Source organism: Nycticebus coucang, chromosome X (genome assembly GCF_027406575.1).
Source record: "Nycticebus coucang isolate mNycCou1 chromosome X, mNycCou1.pri, whole genome shotgun sequence".
In the NCBI taxonomy this organism is placed as follows: Eukaryota; Metazoa; Chordata; class Mammalia; order Primates; family Lorisidae; genus Nycticebus; species Nycticebus coucang.
Genome location: NC_069804.1, coordinates 124,873,158 through 124,888,926, shown reverse-complemented (window position 1 = coordinate 124,888,926; position 15,769 = coordinate 124,873,158). Strand labels below are relative to the sequence as shown.

General features: G+C 36.7%; 1 protein-coding gene and 1 pseudogene across 1 annotated transcript in view; both read right to left on the bottom strand.

Moving 5' to 3' along the window:
- The window catches only part of LRCH2 (leucine rich repeats and calponin homology domain containing 2), a 250,428-nt gene that overhangs the window by 46,147 nt on the left and 188,512 nt on the right, over positions 1-15,769 (bottom strand). The window lies entirely within an intron of this gene.
- LOC128578035 (protein archease-like) lies at positions 7,446-7,947 on the bottom strand (annotated as a pseudogene).

The window sequence follows — 15,769 nt, the reverse complement described above, 5'->3', positions numbered from 1 at the left end:
TGAAATTTTTATGACATAGTAACTTTTTCTAAGCGTGTGTCATACTTATTTTTTATTTTGCCCCATAGTAGTATAAAACATTACCTCTCCTTTGTTAAAATTTACCTACTAACCTTACCAGGATTTTATATCCAAACTTTCAATTTATGTTAAACAGCATATAATTGAATATTTTGATCTCTTACGTCTTTTAATCTGACAATCTTTGTCGTTAACTGAAAATTTAGCTTTATTTACATTTATTGCCTGAACTTTTCATGCTTTTTGTCTCCATATTTTGTCTGTTTTGTTTGTTTGAGATGAGGTCTTATTCTGCCACCCAACCTGGAGTACAGTGGTATGATCACAGCTCACTGCAGCCTCCAACTCCTGAGCTCAGGTGATCTTTGTGTCTTAGCCTCCTGAGTAGCTTGGGAGCACTAGCATACATGTCCAGCTAATTTTCTTTCTTTTCTTTTCTTTTTTTCTTTCTTTCTTTCTTTTTTTTTTTTTTTTTTTGGTAGAGAGAAATTGCCACTATGTTGCCCAGGCTGGTCTCTTAACTCCTGGTTTTAAGTGATCCTCCTGCCTTGGCCTCCCAAATTGCTGGATTATAGATGTAAACCACTAAGGCCAATCATTGTCATCTGTTAAAGTTTTATTGAGATATAATTCACACATCAGAGAGCTTATTTTTAAAGTATAAAATGCAATGGCTTTTAGTATCTTATTGGCTTTTGTATTTACTAAGGTAAATATAAAAATATTTTCTATATGTCTCATTCCTTTTTGGTACCTCTATTATACTATTACCTCCATCTTTTCTGTTAAAGAGATGTTTTCTAGTATATTAATTTTATTCCTTTGTTTCTTCTGTTTTTAGTTATATTCTTAGTGGTTGTCTTGATAGTTACAATTAACATCTTTTTTTTGTTTGTTTGTTTGTTTGTTTGTTTGTTTTTTTGGCTGGGGCTAGGTTTGAACCTGCCACCTCCGGCATATGCGATCGGCGCCCTACTCCTTGAGCCACAGGCGCCGCCTACGATTAACATCTTAAAACCATCTAGCTCAGATTAATGGCAATTGAATTTCAAAAATATACAAAACCTTTGCTACACTATAGCTCTGTTCCCTACCCCATCCTTTGGTATAACATTGTCATACAAATTACACCTTTATACATTATAAACCCAACAACATAGTTTTCTTTTTCTTTTTTCCTTTTTTTCTAAGACAGTGTCTCACTCTGTTGCCTTGGGTACTATTGCATTTGGTAAAGTCTGTGGTGACCTCACAACAATCTCAAACTCCTGGGCTCGAGCAATCCTCTTGCCTTAGCCTCTTGAGTAGCTGGAACTACAGGCATGTGTAACCACACTAGGCTAGTTTTTCTATTTTTAGTAGAGACATTGTCTCACTCTTGATCAGGATGGTCTCAAACTCCTAAGCTCAAGCACTCCACCTACCTGAGCCTCCCATAGTGCTAGGATTACAGACGTGAGCCACCATGCCTGGCCACAATTTTCTAATTATCATTTTATGCCGCTTTCTTCCAAATCATACAGAAGAATAGAATTACAAACAAAATGCATTCACACTGACTTTCATTTCTCCTTCTTCTTCTTCTTGTTTTAGAGATAGAGTCTTACTTTGTCGCCCTCGGTAGAGTGCCGTGGCATCACAGCTCACAGCAACCTTCAGCTCTGGGGCTTAGGCGATTTTCTTGCCTCAGCCTCCCGAGTAGCTGGGACTACAGGCTTATTTACTTCTATAGTTAACTTTAATGGTGTCCTTTATTTCTTCATGCAGATTCAAGTTATTGCCTAGTATCCCTTCATTTCAGGTTAAAAAATTAACTTGTAGGATGCATCTGCTAGTGATGAGTTATCTTATATTTTTCCTTCTTCATTTTTGAAGACTAATTTTGCTAGTTACATAATTCTTTTATTTATTTTATTTTTTGAGACAGAGTTTCACTATGTCACCCTTGGTAGAGTGCCATGGCATCACAGCTCACAGCAACCTCAAACTCTTGGGCTTAAGCCATTCTCTTGTCTCAGCCTCCTGAGTATAGCTGGGATTACAGGTGCCCGCCACAATGCCCAGCTTTTATTTTTTGGTTGCAGTTGTGATTGCTCTTTAGCAGGCTTGAGCCAGGCTTGAACCCGCCAGCTTCTGGCACCCTACTCACTGATCTATGGGTGCCGAGCTTATTCATTTATTTTTAATTGACAAATAATAATTGTACATACTCATGGGGTACACAGTGATGTTTTGAAATATATAATGTATAGTGATCAGATAAATTACCATATCCATCATTTCAAACATTTATCATTTGTTTGTGCTAGGAACATTCCAAGTTATAGAATTCTCATTTGAGTGTTTTTCTTTCAGCACTTTGACTGTCATCCTACTGCCTTATGGCCTCTATTTTTTCTGATGAGAAAACAGTAATTTTTTGAGGATCCCTTGCACCTGAGTAGACATTTTTCTCTTGCAACTTTCAAATTTCTCTTTGTCTTTTAAGAGTTTGAAAATGATTTGTCTGAGATTCACTTGAGTTTATTTTACTTAGAGTATCATTTTCTAATGTTTTCATCAAAGTTGGAAAGCTTTCAGCCATTATTTCTTAAGATATACTAACTGGCCCTCTCTCTCTCTTTCCTTTCTTACTGAAATTCCCATTATATGTTAATATGATGCATTTGATGGTGTCCCACACTTCTCTGTTCCTTCTTCTTCATATCTTTCTGAGTCTTCTATGAGCAAAAATACTACTTTTGAGTCCCTCCAACAATAATGAAGTACACTTTTCAACTGCACAATTTCTACTTGGGTATGCCATATAGATATTATCTCTTCATTGATATTCTCTATTTGCTGGACATCATTTTCCTAATTCCTTTAATTCTTGAGACAGCATTGCCTTTAGTTGTTTTTAAAACGTATTTGTAATTTTTGCATAGTGTATTAAACATCCAGGCTTCCTCAGGCCTATTAACTACATTTTTTTTCCTGTGTATTCATACTTTCTCATTTGTCTTGTTATTTTTTGTTTAAACTGAACATTTTCAATAATATAATGTGGGAACTCTGGAAATCAGACTTCCCTCTCACTCAGGGTTTATTGTTGTCACTGTTGTTGCTTTTTGTTTAGTGATTTCCCTGAACTAATTCTTTAGGATGTGTATTCTTTATTGTAAATAGCTGCTGGGAGAATGGGGACCAAAGATTCCATTCTTTTTTTTTTTTTTAATTTTTTTTATTAAATCATAACTGTATACAATGATATGATTATGGGGCATCATACACTCACTTCATAAACCATTTGACACATTTTTATCACAGTGGTTAACATAGCCTTTCCGGCGTTATCTCAGTTACTGTGCCAAAACATTTACATTCTACTTGGCAAAGAAAAGCACCCCCAGAAAAAGAGGAAAACTAAAAAGTAAGCTGAGTGAGTCACAACAAAGAAAAGTCAGCTAGTTTACATTTAAGCTAGCCATTCCTAACAAGCTTCCTGCCTTTTCTGAAATTCTAGCCTGTTGGGGATATAGCTTACAAATACCCTGCTGGGTTGGTGAGCACTCTGAGGAGAATAATGGTCACAGAACAGGCTATGACAATGTCCTAGTAAAAGATACATCCTCTAGGGCATTTCGTGCCCATTAAACAGGCAAAGCAGATACCCATTGTGTAGATCTGCATTTGCCTGGGGCAGAGACCAAGGGAGTAGCTTGAGCCCTGAGATATGGGCAGAAGAACTTATATCCCTTATCACAGAGGAAAATCCTCTGTGGTGGTGATGGGAAGAAAATGCCTCCCTCCTACCAATCCCTCAGAGGAGATTAACACCAGTGGCCTTTTATTCCACTCCACTCTATAGGATTTAACACCTTCCTAGAAATCTATGTGTGTGATCTCAAGCAGGAGGCTCTCCGAATACAAGGCTCAGATTTCAGATTTCTGAAGGCTACCCTTAAGGTTAATAATAACAACAGGAGCTGATATGATCAATCCAAGAAACTACTGACATCTTTGTTCCCTCCCTCATCTTACCTTCTGGGCAAATAGACTTCAATAAAATCAGAGTGGAGCAAACACTCTGGGCCATTGCCAGATTCCCACAATGGGCAATGGACCCCTGAGCTCCCACTTTTAATTCTACTCTATGTGTCATGTTTCTTTCTTTACCATCGTTTCTAACTCTATATTTCTTTAGTCGACCGCTGCCAGTTTCTACAGGTCTCAGCAGACCCTGTCTCTGTTCAGATAGCTTTGTGGTCAGCAAATTATTGAACAGAGATTAGCTTAAATGCCTTGAATCAATAAATCTCTCACCATTTGTTGATGAGCTTTGTGTATTTTGGGGGAATGCCTTTGACGTTCTGTCAGTTTATAACTCTACCTTAGTCTTCATTGCTTGTGCAGAGCTCCAAAGTTAGCCAGAGGTAAAAGACTAGGGTCTTCTTAGGCTTGGGTATACATCCTATCCTGCAACTGTGTATGGCTACCTAGATCCTCAGAAATAAATCTGAACTTTTCAAAGCCTGCCTATGGACATCTTATTCCTAAGATTTTTAATTTTTGGACTTGCTACTTGTTTGTCCTTGTTATTGCCATCTCAGGAAGCTGATGTTAAGCAATTGCTTCTGATTTTCCTTTTCAATGGACCATGTCCTATGGATATATAAGACTTTCCTCACTGAGTAAATCATGAATCAGAACAAATAAAAGACCAGTTCTTGGGAACTGCCGGAAAGGTCAAATAGTGATAATTATTGACAAATAACTCCTTTGGGAGCTCCGAAACCATTCTTCCCCCTTCTGTAGTTGTTAGGTTGCAGATATGCATAGATACGTGTAGTTTTGAGGTTTTGGCTTTCAAGGCTATCCCACAGCGAGGGAGACAATAGAAATCAGACACATTAAAACTTCATAATTCTCTCCGTTCTTACTGAAATTCCACCATTTTTCTTAAATAAATGTCCCCTGGATTGTTACAAGCCTTTGGTTATTTTTCAAAATTGTGGAAGTTAATTTTGACAATTATTGCTAGTATTCTCAATTCCTTTATGAAGGGAATGGATTTTTGGAAGTTCTTACTCTACCAATGCAAAAATGTTTCTCTCATCATTCTTCCTTTTGATTGTCCCCCCCACTCCACCCACCTCAGGCCATTCCCCTCTCATTTTAGAATACTCTCTCTTTAATCTTCTAGTTGTTTTTATCATACACATTTAATGTCTTAGGTATTTATCATACACATTTAATGTCTAAACTTAAACAACATCTTACCCCCTAATTAGAAGATAAGAGTCACAGAATATTAACTCAGATGATACCTCCCTCACAAGGTAGTGTTTGGTATTTTAGTTTTATCTTATATAATATTTTACTTCCATAAATTAGCTTTTGTAGCTATCAGGGATCTGCCTTCATAATCCCAACAACATCCCACCAGTCACCAATATCATGGGAGATAAAATTTAACATGAGACTTGGCAGGAACAAACAAAATATATCCAAATCACAGCACAAGGCATAAAATTATAAGCAAGTAGGATTTATCTCATCAATACAAGATCAATTCAACATCAGAAAATCTATTCATGTAAATCACCATATAATAGATTATTGGATTAAATAACAATTGATGTGGAAAGTATTTGATAAAATTCAACTTTTTTATTATTTTAAAAAATCTAGAAAACTAGGATACTTTTTTCTTAGAAAATGCATAGCTAATCATTTTCCTTTTAGTTTAAGTTCAGGGGATGATGTTTAGCACCACCCAGTGGCAATCTGTTATGTCCTTGTGAATAGAGACTTTGCAAATTTTTTTTTTTTTTGAAACAGAGTCTCACTGTGTTGCCCAGGCTAGAGTACTATGGCATCAGCCTAGCTCATTAGCAACTTCAAGCTTCTGGATTCAAGCAATCCTCCTGCCTCAGCCTCCCAAGCAGCTGGGACTACAGGAGCCTGCCACCATGCCTCGCCAATTTTTCAATTTTTAGTAAAGATAGGGTCTCAACTCTTGCTCAGGCTTTTCTTGAACTCCCGAGCTCAAGCTTTTCTCCCACCTTGGCCTCCCAGAGTGCCAGGATTACAGGCGTGCCCCACTGTGCCCCACTACCTCAATCAATAGATACTAGAAAAAAATTGCAAATTGAGTTAAAGCAGTTTTGTTTTTAAAAAGTCATCTATTTTTAAGAGTTCAGAATGTTTTAAGATTGTTTTCCTGGCTTCCTGTCTCCTTAATGATGAATAGCTTAGAAAGTTTGAAAACAACAAAGAAATTAAAAATGTTCTCCTCTTCTTCTCTGGCTGTATGCATATACTGGCTTTAAAAGAAAATTACACATTTGTAAAGTATAGTACTGAATTTGTCTTTCCTTTTTTTTTTTTTTTGAGACAGCTGCAGTGGCATTATCATAGCTCACGTGAACCTTGAACTCCTAGTCTCAAGTGATCCTCCCACCTCAGCCTCCCAAAGTTCTAGGATTAAGAGATGTGAGCCACCATGTTCAGCCTGAATTTTTCTTATGAGAAAATAGGAGTGTTATCATCAGTATTTGAGAAAAAGGTAAAAGAGTGAGAGAAAAAAACAGGACTCTTTCCAGAGCAGTCTTCTGATTACTTCTACGAAAACTAGAATACAGGATGGGTCTGTCTTATAGCAACCTAAAGCATGACCTCCTTTAATATACATATAGATAACATACGTCTTAACAAACTTGAAATAAAAGTAAACTTCTAGATGTAGAAATATATTTTCTCAAATTATTCTTTTTTAGAACTGGATTCAGCCCAGGCTTCTGCATACATCAGTGATCCATCCATTCTAGGACCAGGCTGGAGGGCTTCCATTTCACTGGAAGGGCAAGAGGCACCTGCTGCCACGGTAAGGAATTAACAAAGGAAGGACCATAACTGCCACTCAAGAACTGAAGAATTCTTTGAAGTATGAATATTTGGGGAATGCAGACCAAGGCTGTGCCCTGTTTTTCCATTTCTGAAAGTCACACTTTAAGTTAAAAACTTTTGCTCTGGGGCGGTGCCTGTGGCTCAGTGGGTAGGGCGCCAGCCCCATATACCGAGGGTGGCGGGTTCAAACCCGGGCCTGGCCAGACTGCAACAAAAAATAGCCAGGCATTGTGGCAGGCACATGTGGTCCCAGCTACTCAGGAGGCTGAAGCAGGAGAATTGCCTAAGCCCAGGAGTTGGAGGTTGCTGTGAGCTGTGTGATGCCACGGCACTCTACCGAGGACAATAGAGTGAGACTCTGTCGCTACAAAAAAAACAAAAACAAAAACAAAAGACTTTTGTTCTGCAAATTTGCAAATTTCCATATATCAAAAGAAAATATAGAATTTAAATCATAGTATCTTTCAAAAGGAAGAGAAAAAAACAGTTCTGCAAAGGAATCTTTTAATTTTCTTTTTTTTTTATTCGGTATCTTAAATGTTAATGATCACAGAAACTTCTGGCTTCTCTTCAGTATAGACCTGCATTACTGAATATGTTATTGCTTTGACTTCCATTCTCTGAGGTTTCTTAGACAATGAAAATTCTTCTTCCCACCCAACTGACCATAATATGAATTTTTTTGGATCAATATTAAGTACTTTCACTTCCTAAGGTATGAAGAGTTCATCAGCAGTGAACTTATAAAACCATTCATCCAAAAAATAAAAACAGAAGAGACTATAAATCATCTTCTTGCATTTCTACCTCTATTGTGTAGAGGGGCTCCACAGTCCCAGTTATCTATCATGTAACCAAACATAGCCATTGCACATTGCTCAAATGCTTCCTCCAGACTATCTCCCCATGCATATAACTAGACATCTACTGTATCATCCAAATATTCATACTTCCTATTGACTAGCAGCTATTTGGCCTTGATTGCTTTCTGCTCCTCAAATTGTAGTCTCTAACATCTGCCTTTTCCTGTGCCATGATTGCATGTAGGATACTTGATAAATGTTTAAAACCTACAGAAAATATTATACTTGAAATTATAATATTAACTACATGTCTGTTAAGACTAAGAAGAAGACACAGAAGCCAGCTATCACCACAGTTTAACATAGTATTGTAGTTGGTCAATATTATAAATAAATAAATAAATAAGATATTTAAGGACTAGAAGGACGAGCTTGAAACCATTATTAATTAAAAACGATATAATCATTTATGTAGATGAATCAGTAGAATCAGCACATCATTAAAACTAAGACCAAGTCAGCAAAATCTCCAGATATGAAATCAATAGCATTTAACCCATACTAGCAATAACCATTTAAAAATATAATTTAAAACAAGATAACACTCACAATTGTCTCAAAATAATAAAATATCTAGGAATTAATCATAAAAATCTAAGACCTCTATGAATAAAATAACAAAACTCTAATAACAAATAAAGATGAGCTAAATAGAGATATATTCCATGCTCCTAAATGGAATGACAGCATAAATACATGATTGAGTGTAATCTCAACCAAAATTCCATTTGAAATTTTTAAGTCACTAAATTTACATATATATTAGAATAAAGGTCCACAAATTGCTATGCCAACCTTAAGGAAGATGAAGAAGGGGCCATAATAACTTTTTTACTTCTTAAAAAAATTCTATGATATTAGTGCCACTAATCAAATAGACTGACAGAACAAAATAGAGATCTCAGAGATAGACACCTGAATAAATGGAAACTTAATAAATGATAAATGCAGTATGACAAATCAAAGGAAAAATAATGAACCATTTATTAGGTGATGCTGAAGAAAAAAAAAAAACAGCTTTATATGGTCTCTGTCTCCCAAGTCTGTCCCTGTTGCCAAAAGCAGGTCTGAAAACTCCATCTTGACCAACAATCCTTCCTTTAAAAATTTTTTTTCTTTATGAAAATAATATTTCCCCATCATAAAATTTATAAAATATGTTAAATATAAAGCATTCTGCACATAACTACAGTACAAGGTTAAAGAATATTTTTGTTCTGACACCACTCTGCAGTAAGTAATTCAGCTCCTTTGTATACTCTTACAACTTTTTATGACAGTGCCTGCAAGCTCTACCACCACTGGTTAATATTTATGAAGAGAGTATCTATTGTCAACTGCTTGTAGAATGTACCAATACCATTTTAAGGAAGAAGGTGTGAATAAAACACAACCACTTTGATGGCTCACTAAGTTTCCAAGTTAAAAAAAAATGCACATGCATGCTCAATCATGTCTAATTACAACATAATCTCATTAACTGATAATATGTGGAATAGGTCAAGAAAAAAGCTTACTCACATTTTTAATGAAATGGAAGAAGAATATTAGTAATTAGTCTTTCTCTACTTATTGCTACTATGATCACATTTCCTTTGATTTCACTGAGTAACAGACATAAAGCCAATTGCAGACTAAGTACTATTTCTCCAGGATTTATAGGTCCATGTTTGGCATATTCCAGAATTCTCTTGACCAGAAAACTAATCATTCCTCTCAGCATGTTCATTTTATTAACTACTTTAGGTTTAAAGTTGAAACCCTTTAAAACTTCAGGTTTAGGGCGGCGTCTGTGGCTCAAAGGAGTAGGGCACCGGCCCCATATGCCGAAGGTGGCGGGTTCAAACCCAGCCTTGGCCAAAAACTGTGAAATAAAAAAAAAAAACTTCAGGTTTAAAAATCCTGGAGACCTATCTTAATATCAAAATTATATAAATCACTGAAAACTGTAATCTTTGGGAAGAATTTTAGTCTAAATTCTCAGACATCATTTAGGCAGGAGGGAATCAAAGTATGGTTCACCCTATTTCCAAAATGCTAAGATTAGAATTCATCTAAATATCTCCTCAAAATGTTATCCTCTCTCTCTCTCCTCTTCTTCTCCTGAAAATGCTCTTATAATGGTCTCCTTTTCAACATCACTTAACTATTTCACACAATTGAGAAGTTACAAACTGCAAAAATATTTTACACAATTTAATGAAAAACATTTTGCTTATGAATTTATAGACTTGAAACATCTATAAATCAAACTATATGATCTAAATATAGTTCCCGGGGTTTAATATTTCTTTACATCCTTTATTATATTATCTTGAAATAGGAATAATTCCATCTCTAACATTTCTAAAACTTGATATACTTTCACATTTTTGATGTACTATTCATTGATTAAACCAATACTAGGGAAATAATTTTTTTTTTTTTTGTAGAGACAGAGTCTCACTTTACTGCCTTTGGTAGAGTGCAGTGGCGTCACACGGCTCACAGCAACCTCCAGCTCTTGGGCTTATGTGATTCTCTTGCCTCAGCCTCCCGAGCAGCTGGGACTATAGGCACCCGCCACAACGCCCAGCTATTTTTTTGTTGTTGCAGTTTGGCCGGAGCTGGGTTTGAACCCACCACCCTCGGCATATGGGGCCGGCACCCTACTCACTGAGCCACAGGCGCCGCCCGGGAAATAATTTTTAAAAGCATATGAGAATGTGTAAAAGAGGGCTAAAGCTAGTATGTGTATAAGGGTGAAGGGGGGCATTTGCAAAAGGTCCCCTGAAAAACGCTGTCTCTGTAAGGTGAACTGCAATTTGCCAAGGTCAGTGAATATGAAGGGGAGGTTCAGGGAGTCATTTCATGTAATTATCTGGGAATATTAATTGAATTATTCACTTATCACTCAAATTTGTACTGAACTCCTATTAGGCACCAGGTACTGTGTTAGCTGCTAAAGAAATAATAATGAACAAGATACATTAAGATCTCAGTCTCGGGCGGCACCTGTGGCTCAAGGAGTAGGGCGCCAGACCCACATACCAAAGATGGCGGGTTCAAACCCAGCCCTGGCCAAAAACTGCAAAAAAGGATCTCAGTCTTAATGAATCTTATAAGCTAATGTGGAAGTGTTATAAACATATAAACTGTCACATTGAGAACTACTAATGAAAGAAATAAAAAAGGTTATGGTGTTAAAGAATAGCAAGGGGGAAAACTCTTGACTTTCAAGATGAATAAGACCGAGCCATAGGGGAATTGCATTTCAGGCACCACACGAAGGCCCTAATACATTGGTGAGGTCAGGGAAGAGTAAAGAGGCCCACATGACTGGAACATGATAATTTGGGAGAAGAAAGATAGTAGAGTTGAAGTTGGAGAGGTAAGTCAGGATTCTAAGTGAGATATTTTAAGCAAGGGATGACATGATAACTTGTCTTTAATAGAGTTTGCCATTTGGAACACAGATTAGGAGAAGCAAATGTAGAAGCAAGGACAGTACTCCAGATAAGAAAGGATTGTGGTTTGGACTAAAGTTATGACAGCAGAGAGGGAGAGAATGAGATAGCATTGAGATAAATTCTGAAAGTAAAACTAACAAGTCTTCCTAATGATGTGAGTATGGAAAACGTGGCTTAAAAAGTATCAAAGATTTTTTTCCCCTGTTTCCTATCATGTGCCACTTACTTCCAAAAGTATAAATGTGCTTAAGTACAGGATACAAACTCAATAGTTCTTTACTGGCCATTTAGGTTTGAGATGTCTGAGATAGAACAATGTGATATCAAGTAGGCAACTGAATACATAAATTTGAAACCCTGAGGAAAGGGTTGAGCTAAAAATAAAGGGTCTGAGGGTACAGATGAGTGAGTGGTTTCCAATCCTGCTTGCAAATGAGAATAAACTGGGAAGCTTTTAAAAGTGCTAAAATCCCAGTCCCACCCCTTGAGTTTTGATTTAATTGGTCTGAAATGGGCACTGGCATTTTTCAAAAGTTCCAAAGGTGATTATATTAATATATGCAGCCAGGGTCAAGAAACATTGACACACAAATGGATGATCTCTCCAAAGGAGAAAGTAAAGTCAGAGGAGAGACACAGAAATGAGACCAAAGAAGAAAAGTTTCTCAAAAGTGAGATTTATAAGCCATCATAATCTTCTGGTGTGCTGGTTAAAGATACAATTCGTAGGCTTCATCCAAAACTATAACATCAGAACCTCTGAGAACGAGGCCTCCGAATCTAAGTTTTAATAAGCTTCCCGAGTGATTTGAATGTACTCTAAAGTTCGAGAACTACTCATTTAGAAGTAGGGTAGGAATAGTTGCAGGATAAGGAGACAAACTAAAATACTATAGTGTCACAAAAAGTGGAGAAAGGAGAATGTTTCACAGAGGGAGGGATCAACTATGATAAAAGCTGCTGAGAGGTCAAAAAAGTTGAGTATCAAGAACTGACCACATCAGACAACATGGGATCCACAGTAATTCTGATATGAGCAATCAATGTCAGTGAAAAAATGATGTAGGAAGCTAAAATAGAGTTTAGGAATGAATGAGAGGTGATGAAGTACTCTTTCAAGAGATTTGGGTTTGCAGGCAAGGGAAAAAAAAAAAAAACGAGCCAATTGCTTGAAGTAATGTGGGAGTTCTACAGTTGCTTTCACGTGGGATCTATTAGCATATGCTGAAGGTAACAATGAGGATGGGGGGAATCAAAGATTCAGGAAGAATTATCGTTCCCTCCCCAAAAGCGAAGTACTTAGGAGGGGGTTTTATGTGCCTTTGAAAGTAGGAAGGCACATCTTCCATTGTAACTGTGCTAAACAATCCAATAGGTATAAAGGTAGTTACATTTCTAAGTGGGAAGGTTAGCGAGTTCCTAACTGACGGCTTCTCAATGAAGCACAAGGCAAATTCATCAGTTCAGAGAATGAAAGATGAATCTGAAGAAAGGTCATAAATTACTTTTGCTCAGAAATCTAGTTAGTGTTCTATAGGAACTACATTAAAGTTATTTGGTTGCTAAGGAAGTTATCTTAGTACCTTTGGCTTAAGCCATTTCTTTTGTATTATGGAAAAAATATGTATTTTCAACCGAGCAACTGCTAGACTTTTAAATAGATGATACACTCATTCACAAGGGGCAGTTTAGTACCTACCTACATGTAATCCTATGGCTAAATTATGTAATTATGTCATCTGAGTTAAGTTATAATTTTCTTTTTTTTTTTAATTTATTTTATTTATGGTTTTTTAGAATTTTTTTTTTTTTTGCAGTTTTTGGCCGGGGCTGGGATTGAACCTGCCACCTCTAGCATATGGGACGGGCGCCCTACTCCGTTGAGCCACAGGCGCCACCCAGGTTGTAATTTTCATAACAAAACATCCCTGACCATGTACATGTTTAATACTCTAATGGAGGAAACTTATTTTGAATGAAGTGCTAGCAATCTACACAATGCCCACTTCACATACTCAGTTCTATGTAGCACTATAGCCATATATAAAGGTGAAATTAGCAGAAAGTTCCACAGCCAGTAAGAGAACTGGGCATTAAAGGATATGTCCTACTGCAAATTCTGTATTCTCTGCACAACATGTAACAGTTTACTGCTCTTAAGTTTCAGCAAATGCAGTACTGAATGATGTCCTAAGCCTAGAGAAAAGAATCATGGTGCACTAATGTATTCCTTGTCTGCCAAGAGGCTCAGAACTAAGTTTTAAACAGAATTGTAGTAACTTACTTGAGTTGGAGATTTCTGCTATAATTATTCCCCCGACTCATCATTACTTGAGTCTCATCTCATTCTTTTCCAAATGGATATTTGGAGTAAGGGATTACTTATTACTTTTACTGGAAACCATAATACTATTTTAAAAGCAGGTGAAGTGTAAATCAAATAGTAATCTTTAGTCTACTGGGGCTGCTACAGACAAATACTATGGGCTAGGTGGCTTGTAAACAAAAATTGGCTAAGAACTCCAAGATCAAGGTAATAGAAGATTTGTTAGTGATGGTCTACTTCCTGATTCATGTATTCTCGCTGTGCCCTCACATGTCAGTAGAGCCAAGTGAGCTTTCTGAGGTTTCTTTTCTAAGGGCACTAATCCCAACTATGCAGGATATGACCTCATAATCTAATTACTTCCCAGAGGCCTCATTTCCTAATACCATAGCATTGGGGATTAGCATTATTCCAGCTCAACAGATCCCAAGATCATTACTCATTCCAGCATTGACTCAAAATTCTGAAGTCAAATGTCTCATCTAAATTATCATCTAGGACTCAAGGTATGATTCAGGGAGAAATTCCCCTCCAGCTATGAATATATGAAAGCAAACATGTTATATACTTGTAAAATACCATGGTATATTAGCCATTGTATTTTAGGGTTCTACAGAGAAACAGAACCAATAGGATATTTAGACATATGTGAAAAGAAATTTATTATGAAGGATTGGCTCACATGATTATGAAAGCTGAGAAGTCCCACAATCTGCCATCTGGTTGTTCCAGTGTAAGACCAAAGGCCTGGGAACCCAGAGAGTCAAAGGTTTAAGTCCCAGTCTGAGTCCAGAAGCCAAACACAGGGGCACTGATGTACAAGAGCAGAGGAAAATGGATGTCCAATCTCAAGCAGAGAGAGGAAATTCAACCTTCCCCTACTGTTTTGTTCTCTTTGGGCACTCAATGGATTGGATGATGCCCACTACCATTGGAAGAGTGATCTTCCTTAGTCCACCAATTTGAAGGCTAATCTCTTCTGGAAACATCTTCACAGATACACACAAAAACATGTTTTACCTGCTATATGGGCATTTCCTAGTCTAGTCAAGGTGACACACAAAATTAACCATCAAAGTAAGTAATAATCTCTGTAAAATATTTACATTTTGAAGAGCCATAGAAGGCTTAGGAATGAGGACTCTTCAGGCACTTTATATGGAATAATGCAATGATTGCGAGCCCCTTCAGGGTAACAATATCTGCCATACTCACTAACAGACACCTGGCCCTAATACAGAATGCTTGGCACAAAGTAGGTAGTCAATATTTCCTAAAGGATTTACAATTCAAGTATTGGGACATACCATGGTACGTAATGTTTATTATTTCAAACATGCAATCCACCAAATTTCTCAATATAAAAAAACAATAATAACCATAATTAAAATGCAAATAAGTATTTGGGCTAATATCCTGTGGAGGTATACAAAAACATGAGATATACACATATGCAAATGTCTCAGGACAAACACAGTTTAATTTATAAAACTAAGCAGGTATAACAATTAATTTCTTAGAATAAGCACAGACCTTAATTTTCCACCAGTCATGTGGTAAAATAAATATTCTCTGATGTTGGACAGACTTAGAATCCTAGCTTTTCCACCTACAACATGGGCAAACTTGGGCAGATTACGTAACCTCTGGCTGAAGTTTCCTCATCTGTAAAATTAGGATAATGACAGTATCCATCTCATAGAACTATTCTGAAGATTACAACAAATAATGCTTAAAATATATAGTACAATGCTATGGACATATAGAACTACTTAATAAATGTCAGGTCTTAATATTCAGTAGTACCACCTCATCCCTTTATCAACAAAACATTATTTTATCAAGTCTGGCTAAAAACCACTTGGGTCTAGGCCATAGTGTTTTTATTCTTTAAAATTTGGATTCAGTCAAGAGGCTGCACTTAAGGAACTGGGAGGCCACATGTGGCCCCGAGGACACAGGTTCCCCACCCATGCCATAGGGTTGAAAAAGATAATCTGTGGCATTTTTGTTTGTCAATCCTATGAATCAACCAAGCTAAAAGGAACAGAAGTGACTTACTTTAAGGAGATGTGGTAGTTAATGAAAATATCTAGCAGAAGGAATAACATTTCCATTTGCATTTATCAGCACCAACTTTGCTATAAGAAGAGAAAACAATATACATGTACCCAAAATAAGAACACTTAAATATATAGAGCAAATAATAACAGAACCAA